This window comes from Drosophila hydei, unplaced genomic scaffold, assembly GCF_003285905.1.
Source record: "Drosophila hydei strain 15085-1641.00,03,60 unplaced genomic scaffold, DhydRS2 tig00000149-arrow-pilon, whole genome shotgun sequence".
Lineage (NCBI taxonomy): Eukaryota > Metazoa > Arthropoda > Insecta > Diptera > Drosophilidae > Drosophila > Drosophila hydei.
Window position 1 is genome coordinate 5,359,021 of NW_022045678.1, and position 12,498 is coordinate 5,371,518.

Below are 12,498 nucleotides of genomic sequence, written 5' to 3' on the forward strand. Positions count from 1 at the left end.
ATATTAATTAGCCCCAACAAGTGCATTGAAAATAAATCCATCATTGTTTCTTTGAGGATTCGTCTCTACCTACACAAATAGATAATTGAATATTGGAGATAAATTTATTTCCCTTTGCAGATCAATATATATGAAATCTATATTATCAGAATAATATATCTAGCTCTTGTTTCTTCTCTTCATGACATATCTTTCAACTCGAGCACAATAACTGACTTTAAATTATGAACCACTGCAGTTGTCTGAGCAGTTTTTTTTTCTTTTAATAACTTCATCGTTGTAGAACAATTATAGCATGGACAATGTTGAAATATTTTACAGCTGCAACAATTAAAATGGCTCTTTATTAAAGAGAAACAGACAGAAATGAAGGCTGAAGCAACGAGCGAGAGAGCTAGAGAGAGAGAGAGGGCGCTCTGTGTGAAGTACATGCAATGAACTGCAATCAAAACAATTACAGCCAATTCACGCAGTGCTAAAAAACAACAGCTTCAAAAGCTGGTTAGAGGGAAAAACAATAGAAAGAGACACACAGACATAGAGAGAGATGGAGAGAAAGAGAGAGAGAGAGAGAGAGATGACAAGGCAATAGACTTGAGCGTATGTTGATGACATTAGAACATTGTTATTTATTGCCATTGCCAGTTGCTATTATTGCTGTGGCCATTGTTGCTGCTGATGTTGCACAACAACAACATGAGTCGAGTCATGTCAGTCGGCAGAGTCCGCAAGTTGCGAAAGAACAAGAACTAGAAACCGAAGCGAATTCGAACCCCACTGAACTGAAGCTCCCTTTTCAAGTGTCAACGACTGCAGTCAAACTAACAAACCAATTGACAACAGCATGACCAGCAGCAACCGCCACAATAACAACAACAACAACAACAAGTGGCTGGCATGTGGCATGAAATTGCGCTGCAGTCTCAGCAAAGCAGCCGCCACATGGCATCCACATTCACATAGAGCCAGCAGTCGACAGAGTCGTACTTATAGATACATTTTAAGTGCCTGTTCTGCCAGTCCAAGTGTCAAATGGTTGATAAAAAAACTAAAACTCATAAAGTTGGCAGCTGAAAAGCAAACGATATGCGGGTTTCTTACGATGCCGAGCTGAAGTAAGGCAGAACCAGGAAGCGATTAAACAACGAACTAGGCTCAAGGCAAAGAGAAAGCGGACTGAGCTTTATAGAGCGGCCTTGATAACTGTTGGAGAAATCCAAGTTTTATAGAATTGAAAAAAAAAATACCTAAAAATATTGATGTATCGGCGTGAGCAGAGTATATTGGGCTTGTGCAATGCCCATCTTTGAGTCCGTGTCTCTGTGAGTATGTCGAAAAGAAGGCTGGAGCTGGATATTTGAAATATATATTCGAATATACGCTCGTCTGCCACGAGGGATTGAGTATTCCTATATGCAAACTATAAAGAAGGAAATTGGCCAATCCGAAAATTTTGGTATTAGAACAAATTTAGCTGGGTTTAAATTGTGAACGAGCATCGTGCAGTCGGTTCTTATTGATTCGAATAACTGCGATTGAGCTGTTCTTGAAATAGTGTAATGAACTTGTTCACTGATCAGTGAAAAATCGTTCAAGAACATTTCATTTGTTTCAATAGTTCATTAGTATTATTACTCTATTGAGCTGTAGAGCAGCTTATCCCTACCATTTGTTCTATTTAGCTTCTCAGCTACATAACTGACTAATACGAATCATTTACGAACGAGTGAATGGTTCGCTCAGTTCATGAACCAGCGAACTCACTGAGCTAGTAAATAACATGAAAAATACAGCTGGCAAATTGGAAATGAATGATTGATTTATCAGCTCATCATCATCATCATAAAGGAGCAGACTCAGCATCTTGGGCACAAGCCTAAAGCATTACTCAAATTGTGACCCACAGTTTGAGCTGCACTTTGCCGCATTATGTTGCTGCTGTGACAATAGATTGAGCTATGGCCGTGGCGGCAGCTACCAAAATTGATGGCATGTTCAGACGATGAGATAGAAAGAAAGACCAGAATTCGGCCCATTGTGTGCAGAGCGTAGAGCAGAACGGTGCATGGTAAACTGCGACATGGCTAAAACTGCGCACTTGGATCAAATTAATTCAGAGCTGTCAATAAAGCGCAGCAACAAATCAACTCAAGGCCTGCCAAAATCGAAGGCGAATTTGACATTTCAAAGCTGGCTGCAAAGTCACGTAGGTGTCTAATTGTTTTGCATTTTGAATATTTTTGGGGAGGGTTTATTGTTTATTGTTTTATTGTGTAATGTGCATTGGCATTTAATAGCTGTTGCAGTGGAATTTCTGTCTATTGTCTGGACTGGAAAATGTCAGCTAAAAACAAAAAACCAAAAGCAAAAAATAAATGCAATTTCCTGCACAGCTTCCCAATCGACAAAACTTTCGCTAACGAGTTGCAGTTTGACAGGCATTGGCCTAGGGGGCAGGGCCCAGCAGGCTTATCGCCGACGTCTGTCTAGGTTTCTCTGTGGGCCGCAGCAAAAAGAGTCTCTAGTCTAGACGAGGCTGCTTATCAGCTGCGCCAAATCTCACAAGGAAATTGCCAAAAGGAAAAAACTGAGCAAAAATGGGAAAATTATAACAGAAAATAAAAACAAAATCAGCCAACGCATAAAATGACAGCGAACTGTATTCAGGAAATGAAATGAATTATGAATTGCGACACGATTAAAGCGTTCAGCACTTCGGACTTAAGATCCCAAGACAACATGTGGCTTTAGCTGAGAAACTATTTAAGTAAACACAACATATGTGTAGAGCTACTTGCTTTGGGTCTTAAGCCTCCCGGCCTGTCAAATTGTTGACAAACGAACAAAAACAACATCAGAATTGATGGCAAAACAAAATGAAATTCTAAATAGTCAATGTCAAAACTGGTTGGGAATCAAAGCACTAAAAATGCGCAAAAATAATCAAAGTGAGGCTGTCGACTGCATTGCCAAGTAGCCTCATGTCAAATGTGTTCAGCGGAATTACGAGGCAACTACGCAGGGTTTCTGTGTGTGTGACAGCTAGCCCCAAGGTCAGACAAAGTTTGATTCATGAAATATGCAGCCAGAAGATGACAAATGTATTTCTATTGTATTTTAAAGCATTTCTAAGTTTCAGAAACTGTTCTTCAGGCAAACTATTTTCGAGTATATTCATTGATATCTCAGGTAGAGTGCTGCACGGGTGTGTTTTAAATAGAAATTAATATATATTTACAACTTATAAGCTATTTAATCTGGATATAGGCTTTGTGTGATGTTTCACAATATTTCTAATATTTATTTTGGGGAATTGAATTTGATCGTTTCTACATTGTTATTTCAGAAACAGCTTTTATAGAGGACTTTCTAGTTGTATAATGTATCGACTATTATAAGTCAATAGAAACTTATTTACTTCATCTTACTTGGATCTTAATACACGAAAATACTTCTAATCAAGAAGCCAACACCATTTCTTAAAGCTTATTCCAACAAGTGTGTAAGGTTTTAAAGCAATTTTTATACTTGTGAATTGTCGCAATTGCACTCAAGTTTATTTCAGACTACTCTATGAATGAGTAGAGCGTATATATAAATACACTATATCTCTGAAAGGTGCCTTTTTCCTAACTATCTCGTACTAATAATTACTAAAATGCATCAGTTCTGTCTTATGTTAGGCAAATAGTGTTTCACAACAGCTCAGTCATTGAGTTCTCTGTCCAAGAATAATGTTACTTTGCTCCAATGAAGTCATTGGAAGCAACATTCGACAGCTAAAGAATAAATTCCACACAGGAAAACAGCACTTGTAAACGCCACAACCACCCGAGTGTGTGTGTGTGTGTAGCTCTTAGTCATTAGAGGCGTCTTGAAGACAATTTAATTGGGTCGAGTTGTTATTTCAATTTGAATGCGTAGAGTTTTTTGCTGCTGCCGTTGCTGAAGAAGGCGCACTCAGAACTAATGTTAATATAATTGTTGTCGAGGTGTGTGCCAAGATCTAATATATATGTATGTATATCTGTATGAATTTCCAAAGGAAAACACATTAGATGACATCATTTTATAATAACAATAAACATTTCATGCACGTCATCGAATTTATATATGCTGGTAAAGTTTAAATAAAAATTTTTTATTGTTTATTTATAGATGAAACTTTGTGACTTTTCGTGCTTATCAGCGAGCGTTGATCGTCGTAGAATCCATGAGCCTCACGAAAATATATACATATATATATTAATATTTATTTATTATGCAAAAATTCAATAAAAAGTGAAGCTAAAAGGGCGCGACTACGACCCAAAAACTACAGAGTTTTTTGGAATTGCATTAATTAGACACGAAACCTGCTGTGAGGCAGCTCTTGGGTCTCGCGAGTTATATTTCTCTGAATTTAGCGGGTGGAAGCTTTGGCAACAAAGCAAACTCAACGTAGACCCAACCAGTTTCTTAATAAAGTCCATATTGAGATCGAGATCGAGATCGAGCTCGAGACGAAGGCTGACGCTGATGCTGATGCTGACGCTGGACACTTCCTTGAGTGGAAGACGACCCAAAGTGCTGCTTGACAGTCACTGAGAATTATAAACAATTGAGTCTAATTTAGGTTTAGAGCTTTCTGCAGCAACATTAGCTGTGTAACTTGAGCGGGCTGTGCCAAGTGAACGCAACTACATTTGTACGTCACACAAAGCAGCCTTAATGCATTTAATTAAAGGCCCAGCCCAGTCCAGCCCAGCCCAGCCCGGCTAGCACAGCTCTGTGTGGCAGCTGCAATTGAATTGCGCTCTACATGCATCTTAAAGATTGCGAACTGGGCAACTGGGCAATAAAGAATACGATGCTGAAACATTATATGATGCCGCAGTTGCACGAATGAGCGTAGGCATTTGATATAAAAGAAAAAGCAAAAAAACATTGCACAACAAATTCCATGAGGTCTTTTTACTATACCTGCATCAAGTGCTTTAATGTGAGCTTCACCTTTTTACAAATCATGCACTTATAAAGGTGGATTTTCACGTACAAATTAAAGACGTGTACAACAAATAATTGCTTCAAGAATGTTGAGGGTTTCGTTCGGAAGTTGTGAAAGACGCAGAAAAGAGAAATACAAAATATTTTCATTAATTTTCACCTATTTTCCACTCTTGACAATGGAACTATCTAATCTATTTCTTACTTAAGTGACGACTAGTTAACAGTCCACCTGTCTACTTTACATCTAAATACTTAAGTCTGGAGAACCACGTAGCAAAATAAGTTAAAACCCGATTTGTGAGCTGCTGAAACATTATCAAAACCAAAATTCCTTTCAGCTTATAATAGATACCTAAATATTATATATCTTATCACACATTATACACATTGAAAAGTGGATTTTTATCGTAAAACATACACGGGAATTTATAAAAAATGTAAGAGAATTCATTGCAGATATTTTCAAAAAAGTGTTCCTAATTGTTCTTTGCCTAACTTACATTTCTTGTGCTTTACTGGATCATCCATCAAACAGACATTCGATTTTTCGACTGTTCGAAAGGTCTTCTATATGCCTTGCTCTACTTTATCATCAAGCTTCATTTCAGACACAACTCACTCTTTGATTTACTCGAAAGAAAAATGCATTGGAAATCGCAGCAGATATCGAGATATCAGCACATACATCAATCTGTCTGTCTGTCTGTCTGTCTGTCTGCTTGTGTGTCGGACAGTGTGTTAATCGTGTAGAAAGCATCTGTGGAGCTTTAAATAAACATGTGAAAAGCGACTTTGCTTTCGTTTTGCGGCAAACATAGATTTGCATATACCGAGCAATACCCTGGCCCTGGGCTTAAGTTCGATTTGGCTGGGGTTAAATGGGTAAAATGTAAAACGAATGGGCTAGAAATCGAATCAACAAAAATACAACGCGAGAGTTAAATCGAATCGTAATGAATCGTATCACAACGGTCTGTACCCAAATCACGTCAACAAACAATTTATCAAGCTCTCGAATGTCCACTGAATGCTTAAGATAATGAATGCAGTTCATGAATGACGCCCTTCTGCCCAGCTGGTCACATGTGATAAATCAAGAGGGGCAGTCCTTAAAGGGCCGCTGCCAACTAATTGCAACTCTGTATACTCTGACATATACATATGCATATATGCCCTACTCATCACAGACTGCACAGGCACTTGACGGACAACAATCACAATTATTATTATTATATGTATGAGCGAATGTATATTCTATGCAACTGTTCGTCGGCACAGCTCAGCTCAGCTCCGCTCAGCTCTCAACGTGCTGTCAGGCAACAATCACTTGAATCTTGTGCATGTTGCATGCAACATGGGCTTAGCACAGCCTGTCACCCCCGCCACCTCTCTACTGTTTCGTTGATTATGCTGATGAGTTTTTGGGTCGTCTCCAGCCATGGGTCGCTCCCTCATATCAGCAGCCCCCCATCTTGCAACGTGGGCAATAATAATAATGAAAAACTCTTTCTCTTCTCTTCTTCTTCTTTTTTATTTTTATTTTGGGTAAGTGCTTAAGCCCGACATGGGGCTAGGTGTAGGGTTAGGGGGTCGCTCGCTGTTTATGTTTCTTTAACATGCGCTTTGCATTGGACACTGGGCACTAATAGCAAACAGTAACAGAAGCAACCAGTAAAATAACAGCTGGTGTTGGCAATGGGCTGCACAGTTAAATGCTTAACAACACAGGCTTGACTGAGTGTTGCAAGTCTCTACAAGCCTAGCTGAGTATTAAGACATAGTAAAACTTTGAAACGCAGCAGACAACGCTTTAAAGGAAATGCAAAAGGGAATCAGTTAAGCAATTCAGAGTTATATGCAGATAAATAGATCCCTGCTAACTTAACCAATTCTGATTTAGATGTAGATGGAAGTATATAACTGAAGTTAAGCTTGAAATTGAAAGAGAATTTTCTTTTTTCTGTTTCCATTAGCATTTCCCTTCCGTAAGACAATAGATAAATAATTAGTTAAGCTCTAGTTTGGTCACAATTTTGTTACATAGTTTTTCAAATCCGAAAAGAACCGAGTTTAATGATGAAACATTTGCCACGGCATATGCACATAGTCCGATGTAGTGATGTGCGTCGTAAATTGCTGTAAATTAATCAGCGTCAGGCAGGCGAGCAGCCGAAAGAATCTAGAATCTCGAGCAGATAATATGGCATAATGATAATTAAATTTTCGAGGCGCGTTTGTCTTCCACAGAAACCTAGACACTAAATGGAAGGCACGTAGATAAGAGCAGAGGCCTGTTTGTTCGCCTGACATTTTCCCAGAACTGGCGAAGAAAATGAAAATGGAGCTGAAGAAAAGTCATTAGAATGCAAGGGGGAAACTGAGCAGAGGGAGCCGCAGATGAAGGGCCAGCAGCTGCTCTTTCAAGTGCAACCAGTTGGCGTAATTGTAACAGCTCAGTCACAATATTTGCTGCAGCTGATTTGTGGCAAGGGGCACGTCTGCAATCAGCTGCGTCAATTTCTTAAACAGCGAGCCTGGCCCATTTTTTCCTTTTTAAGGTGCGACAACGTTCATTCTCTAAAGGTGAACTCAAGAGAGTCGCTGATAATGGCTGTTTATTGAGTGGCAAAGTGAGCAGACGTCGAGGCAGCAGCTGCAGCGGCAACATGTTGCAAGGTGAAGCGTGTGCCTGTACTGGCAACCTATTAGTCAAACTCACAAGCTGCAACTCGCAGGTAAAATGCAAACCTTGAGACGTTTGTCGAGCTAATTAGTGTAATGCAACAGCAAGAGGCATACACATACAAACGGGTTGCAAGCTTAATGTAATTATGATATCAGCTCTCGAGTGCATGTCACTCATGCCCAGCTCGGGAATTATGCACATTATCATATTGCTACAGGAACTGTTGTGACAGCTGTTGCCTGACTCAAGTAAGGGACTCTAATTGGGAAAATTACGCAAAAGTATTTAGAGTAAAGGGAATCTAGTTAAAGAGAGTGACAGAAGCCCTTCCGTGCGTTGCTTTTGTATCCATTCTGCTGTTCCAACATCCTCACAAATTTATGTTTTATCTATGCCTAAGAATACATAATGACAAAGAGTAACCCAAGAGCGCAGAGACTCGTACCCCTCTCTTTATAATAATAATAAATTTATCGGCTACGCCCGTTTTCCATTTTCCTAGATCATTAACTGCTCTATTATGCTTTCTTTTTTCTTTAACCCTAGTATTTTGGCTTGTTTATTAACATTTCATTTCATTCACTTCCTTCAGCAGACCGAAAAGAATATTGAAAAATTGTTGAGGCTGCCGGCTGACGGCTGTCGCCGGTTTCACGTCAATTAAACTCGACTCGAAGAAGCTGCCGCACAATTTTCCCAGCCTCGACCCATTGCCAATCAGGTAAGAGCTCTGAAGCTCATTCGACTTCGATTTGTCGCTGCTTTCGGGTCATTAGCCTGCGTCCGGGGCGGAGTCGCGACGCTGCTGCAGCCGGGCTCGGTTCGATTTTGGGACACAAACCAATTGAGCCTCGAAGTAAATTTTGCCTACTAATTAAGTCTGCCGACGCTTGGGCATTTTCACAGCGAAATGTGAGCGTGGGGTGTTTGTCGTTGCCACTGGCCAAATATTTACATATAATTTATGCAAACATACGCAGCAATGCCGAATACACACACTACACAAAGAACTCTGGCAGACAGATGGGCTCCATTTCTAAAGGGGTTTCAGCATGGCAGTGGAAGTAGTTGACATGCAATCGAGATGTTGTCATTTTCCTCTCTATTCGTCTCTAGCCTCTCTCTTCAGCTCCATAGCACTACCTTATGGCAAATAAAATGCTGTAAGCGACAGTCGAGCGAACTCAATCACTGGAAAATGTTTTGGAAAAAAACACAGCGCAAAAACAACTGGATTTAAATTGGCGAAGTCCGAATACCCTAACTTAAAAATTGATTATTTTTAATATATATGTAAAAGAGTTTTCAACAGTAGTTGAAAATAGTTCAGCTATATTAGATGTAGGCCTTTGTTATGAGCTCCCTCTTCAAAAGAATTCCTGGTATAAATTTATTAATTATTAAAAAAAAAAGAAATAATTAATTGATTTTATATCTGCTTGTTTACGGAAATTCTAGGGGAACATAAAACACCCACGTTTGTTTAACATAGTAACTATATCTAATAAGTTATACCAAAATATCGAAATACACTTAAATACAAATCTACAATCTGAAAAGACTTTCAAAGCCAACAAAAATATAATACCATAAAATATTATAATATATATAAAAATATAATAATATAACTAATTGGTTTCTATCCACTTTTATCTTGAACAGTGTAAAATCTATACCCTCGTCTATAGCTCTTCTGCTTTGACAAACCTAAACAGGCCATAATGCTGTAAGAGCTCCATTTGCAGGGTATATTAAGTGCCAGAGGAGCGGCACTTTAAGCGCAATTGATTTAAATGTCTGTATTTTGGGCCATAAGGAAGTTGGCTCTGCAATTTGCAAAAGGCCTTTTGTCAGCGATGCATTTGAGGAAATTGGCCGTCAAATCTTTTGGGCAGCCAGTTCAAAGCGAAAACTCACTGAAAATTGGCTTCAAACTTCAAACGCGAATTTTCTCTCGCTGGCAGCGACAACTTCGATTAGCTGCGCTCACAAATTTCAAATTTCCATGAGGTGAAAAGCTGCGAAAGCAAAATCAATCTTCATCAAGGCGCAACGCAAAATGGGAAAGAAAAAAAAAATAAATAAAAATTAAAAAAAAAAAGAAAATTAATTGCAATTTTTTGCAATTTTTCAATTAAAACGGCCGAGTAAACGGTCTCCTCCTCTCTACGAACATCCCACTCGAATTTCTCACTTCAAATATTATTTATAATACAAAAACTGTTTGGAGGCTCATAAATCTTGGCAGCTTCCCTCTCGTCTCGCTGCATTCCTCGCCGTCGCCGAGGCGCCAAACTCTAATAAGAATTTATTACTGAAGTATGCTGAGCCGCAGGATGTGAGGGTAGCACAGGGTAGGGTAGGGTAGGCTGCCGCCTAGGGTAGCTCTCAAAATTGACACTGAGAACTTTCAGTTTTCACTTAATTGATCTGCCACAGTGCAACTGAGGCTGAGGGTGAGATGAAAGCAACCAGCTCGCGTGCAGGGTGACATTCAGGCAACACCTCCATTTAGGCACAGGAACTCTCACACACAACACGCACACACACAGCTGTCTATGTGGGCACACATGTGTGCAGCCTGCGAGGGTGCTGGGCATTCTGTTTCGGTTGCAGTCGTTTTTTTCCTGTACAGTCAGACCTAATTTGATTATTTCCTTTTATTCGATTCGCTTGCCGTTCGCCGTGATTTATTGGCCTGTCAGGCAGAGTTTGAGCCATTAGCGAATAAACAGAAAACAAATGCCCAGCCGAATAATGCAGCTAATCGAAGTGGAGAGGCGCAAATGAACTTTGCGAATTCTGTCTACAGAGCAGGTAGCATCCACACTGAAGCCGAAAACGATCCCATTTATCCACAAAGAACACACATTGACTGAACATCATGAAAACAATGGAACAGTCCAAACAATTCCTTGCAATGGATGTGTGCCCACATCTAGAGACAAGTCAACTCCGCAATAGAACAGTCGAGGCACTGCCATTAAGTGTACTGATATGATCGTAAAGATACGGCTTTGCGGGCTTGTTGGATTCAGAGAGTTATAAACAGTAGGACCGAGTTAGACCTTGGAGAGCTTAAAAACAAAACACTTAAAAAATACTATATAAAAGGTAAGCAGATACGATCTTAACTACTTGGCTGTATAAGAAGTGGAAGTTTTGAGAAGTCTGGAATAATTTTATATCAATATTATTTTTGTAGTTTCTTTCATTAATATAAGACCCAGTATATGAGACATAAAGCCAGAAAGAAATGTAGAAAACTTCCAATTATATATATGATACTTTTTTATTTTGGTCAGTTCCAAACTATACAACATCTTACATTAGTATAGCCCCTTTTTAGAGATATCTTGCTATGCCTCTGCCAGCTTAAACTTTCTTGTAAAATACACAAATGTTGATAGTTTTTTAATAGTTTCATATGTTATTTCGTTTTCTTCTGACTTATTAAATATCTTTCATTAATATAGACCCATTTTTCGTGACAACGCCTCTGACTTATTGCACCCTTTTTGCAACAATTTGCTCTGCTCATTTCGTCATGCTCCATTAAACAATTTGCCATTGTTGCACTTTTTCAGATATTGTTGCTGTTGTTTGACCCCCTCTGCAACTCTGCACCCCTCCACCTCTGCACCTCGCGGCGTTGTCGTCTCTTTGGTTTGGCTTGGTTTGGTTTGATGGAAAACAATAACTGCGTTTCATTATGACAGTCGCATCGCTTTTCCCCCTTGCCATTTTCAGAGCTGATGTTGCAGATTTTTTGCCCCCTCCCCTGGTTCATACGTATTCACATACGTATTGCACCACTGTAGTCTGCTGATTGTGCAACTTGTCTGTAACTTTAGTTGAGTCACTGCCGATATTTGGTAGACAGGGTATATCGTATAGCCCAGCAATGAGTATCGCGATAAAGCCTTTTATTGGTTCACTTATTGCTGGCACACTTTATTTGTATTTTGCTCCACTGTGCGTCGCACAGCTTCCGCATCGCAAATGTTGCGGCAACATGTTTGTTTATTTGTTTTGATTTTATCTTATTTATCTTGGACTTTTTTGGTTAATTTAAACAGTTGCTGGCAACTTTGTCGTTATCTTTCTGTGTCACATACGAGACAGATAATTTATTTTTTGTGTTTAATTTGGGGCGGCTTTTTGTTGTTGACTGAACTGACCAGCTGAACTTTACACCCAAAAGAACGTTTGCTCAGCGACCGGTTTGGCATTAAATATTTACACAAAAAAAACACGTTTGACGCCACAGGGCTTTGATTTATTTATAGGTTTAAGCTTTGCAAATACAGCAACAACAATAGGAAAAATATGCTCAATGAACCTTTCTTCACAAATCACAATCGAGGCAACACTTTGACCACGCACTTCAGCAATCAGTAGAGTAAATAAACAACGCCAGGCACGATCACGTAGTCGCATATACTCTCACGTTTAACGCGACGACTAAAGATACGATACGCTGCTGCAGATATGAGCAAGCGAGCTCGAAAACGAAATTAAAAACAATGCGACGTGCGCGTCTAACCCAACGAGCAGTTGACGCAGTACTAACAACATGTTGAGCCAGATCAGTGGTGAGAGCCAAACGGTAATACGAAACGGTTCAAATGTGCAGAGTGTGAGAGACAGTGCAAGAGAGAGAGCATGCTTACGATCAACAGCATGTGAAGTGTGTTGGCAACATGTTGCTAAGTTCTGTGCTGCTATTGCGTGCGTACCGACGTCTGCCGCATCAAACGCGGAACTGAATGTGACGCACGAATCGAAAGAAAATCCTTTGGCAGGCAACCAGCAGCAGCTGC

At 39.6% G+C, this 12,498-nt stretch overlaps 1 protein-coding gene across 6 annotated transcripts in view; it reads right to left on the reverse strand.

Annotated features, from left to right (window-relative positions):
- Positions 1-12,498, reverse strand: part of LOC111592571 (protein sickie) — a 138,170-nt gene that overhangs the window by 16,253 nt on the left and 109,419 nt on the right. Inside the window, exon 1 of one of the 6 annotated variants that reach the window (XM_023304876.2) lies at positions 12,062-12,229. The exons of 2 other annotated variants lie outside the window; for them this stretch is intronic. The gene's annotated coding sequence lies outside the window, so the exon portion shown is untranslated. Of the gene's footprint in view, positions 1-11,479; positions 11,831-11,856; positions 11,953-12,017; positions 12,230-12,498 lie in introns of those variants that run through there. 3 more of the 6 variants (XM_023304875.2, XM_023304877.2, XM_023304878.2) reach the window with 3 other exon arrangements.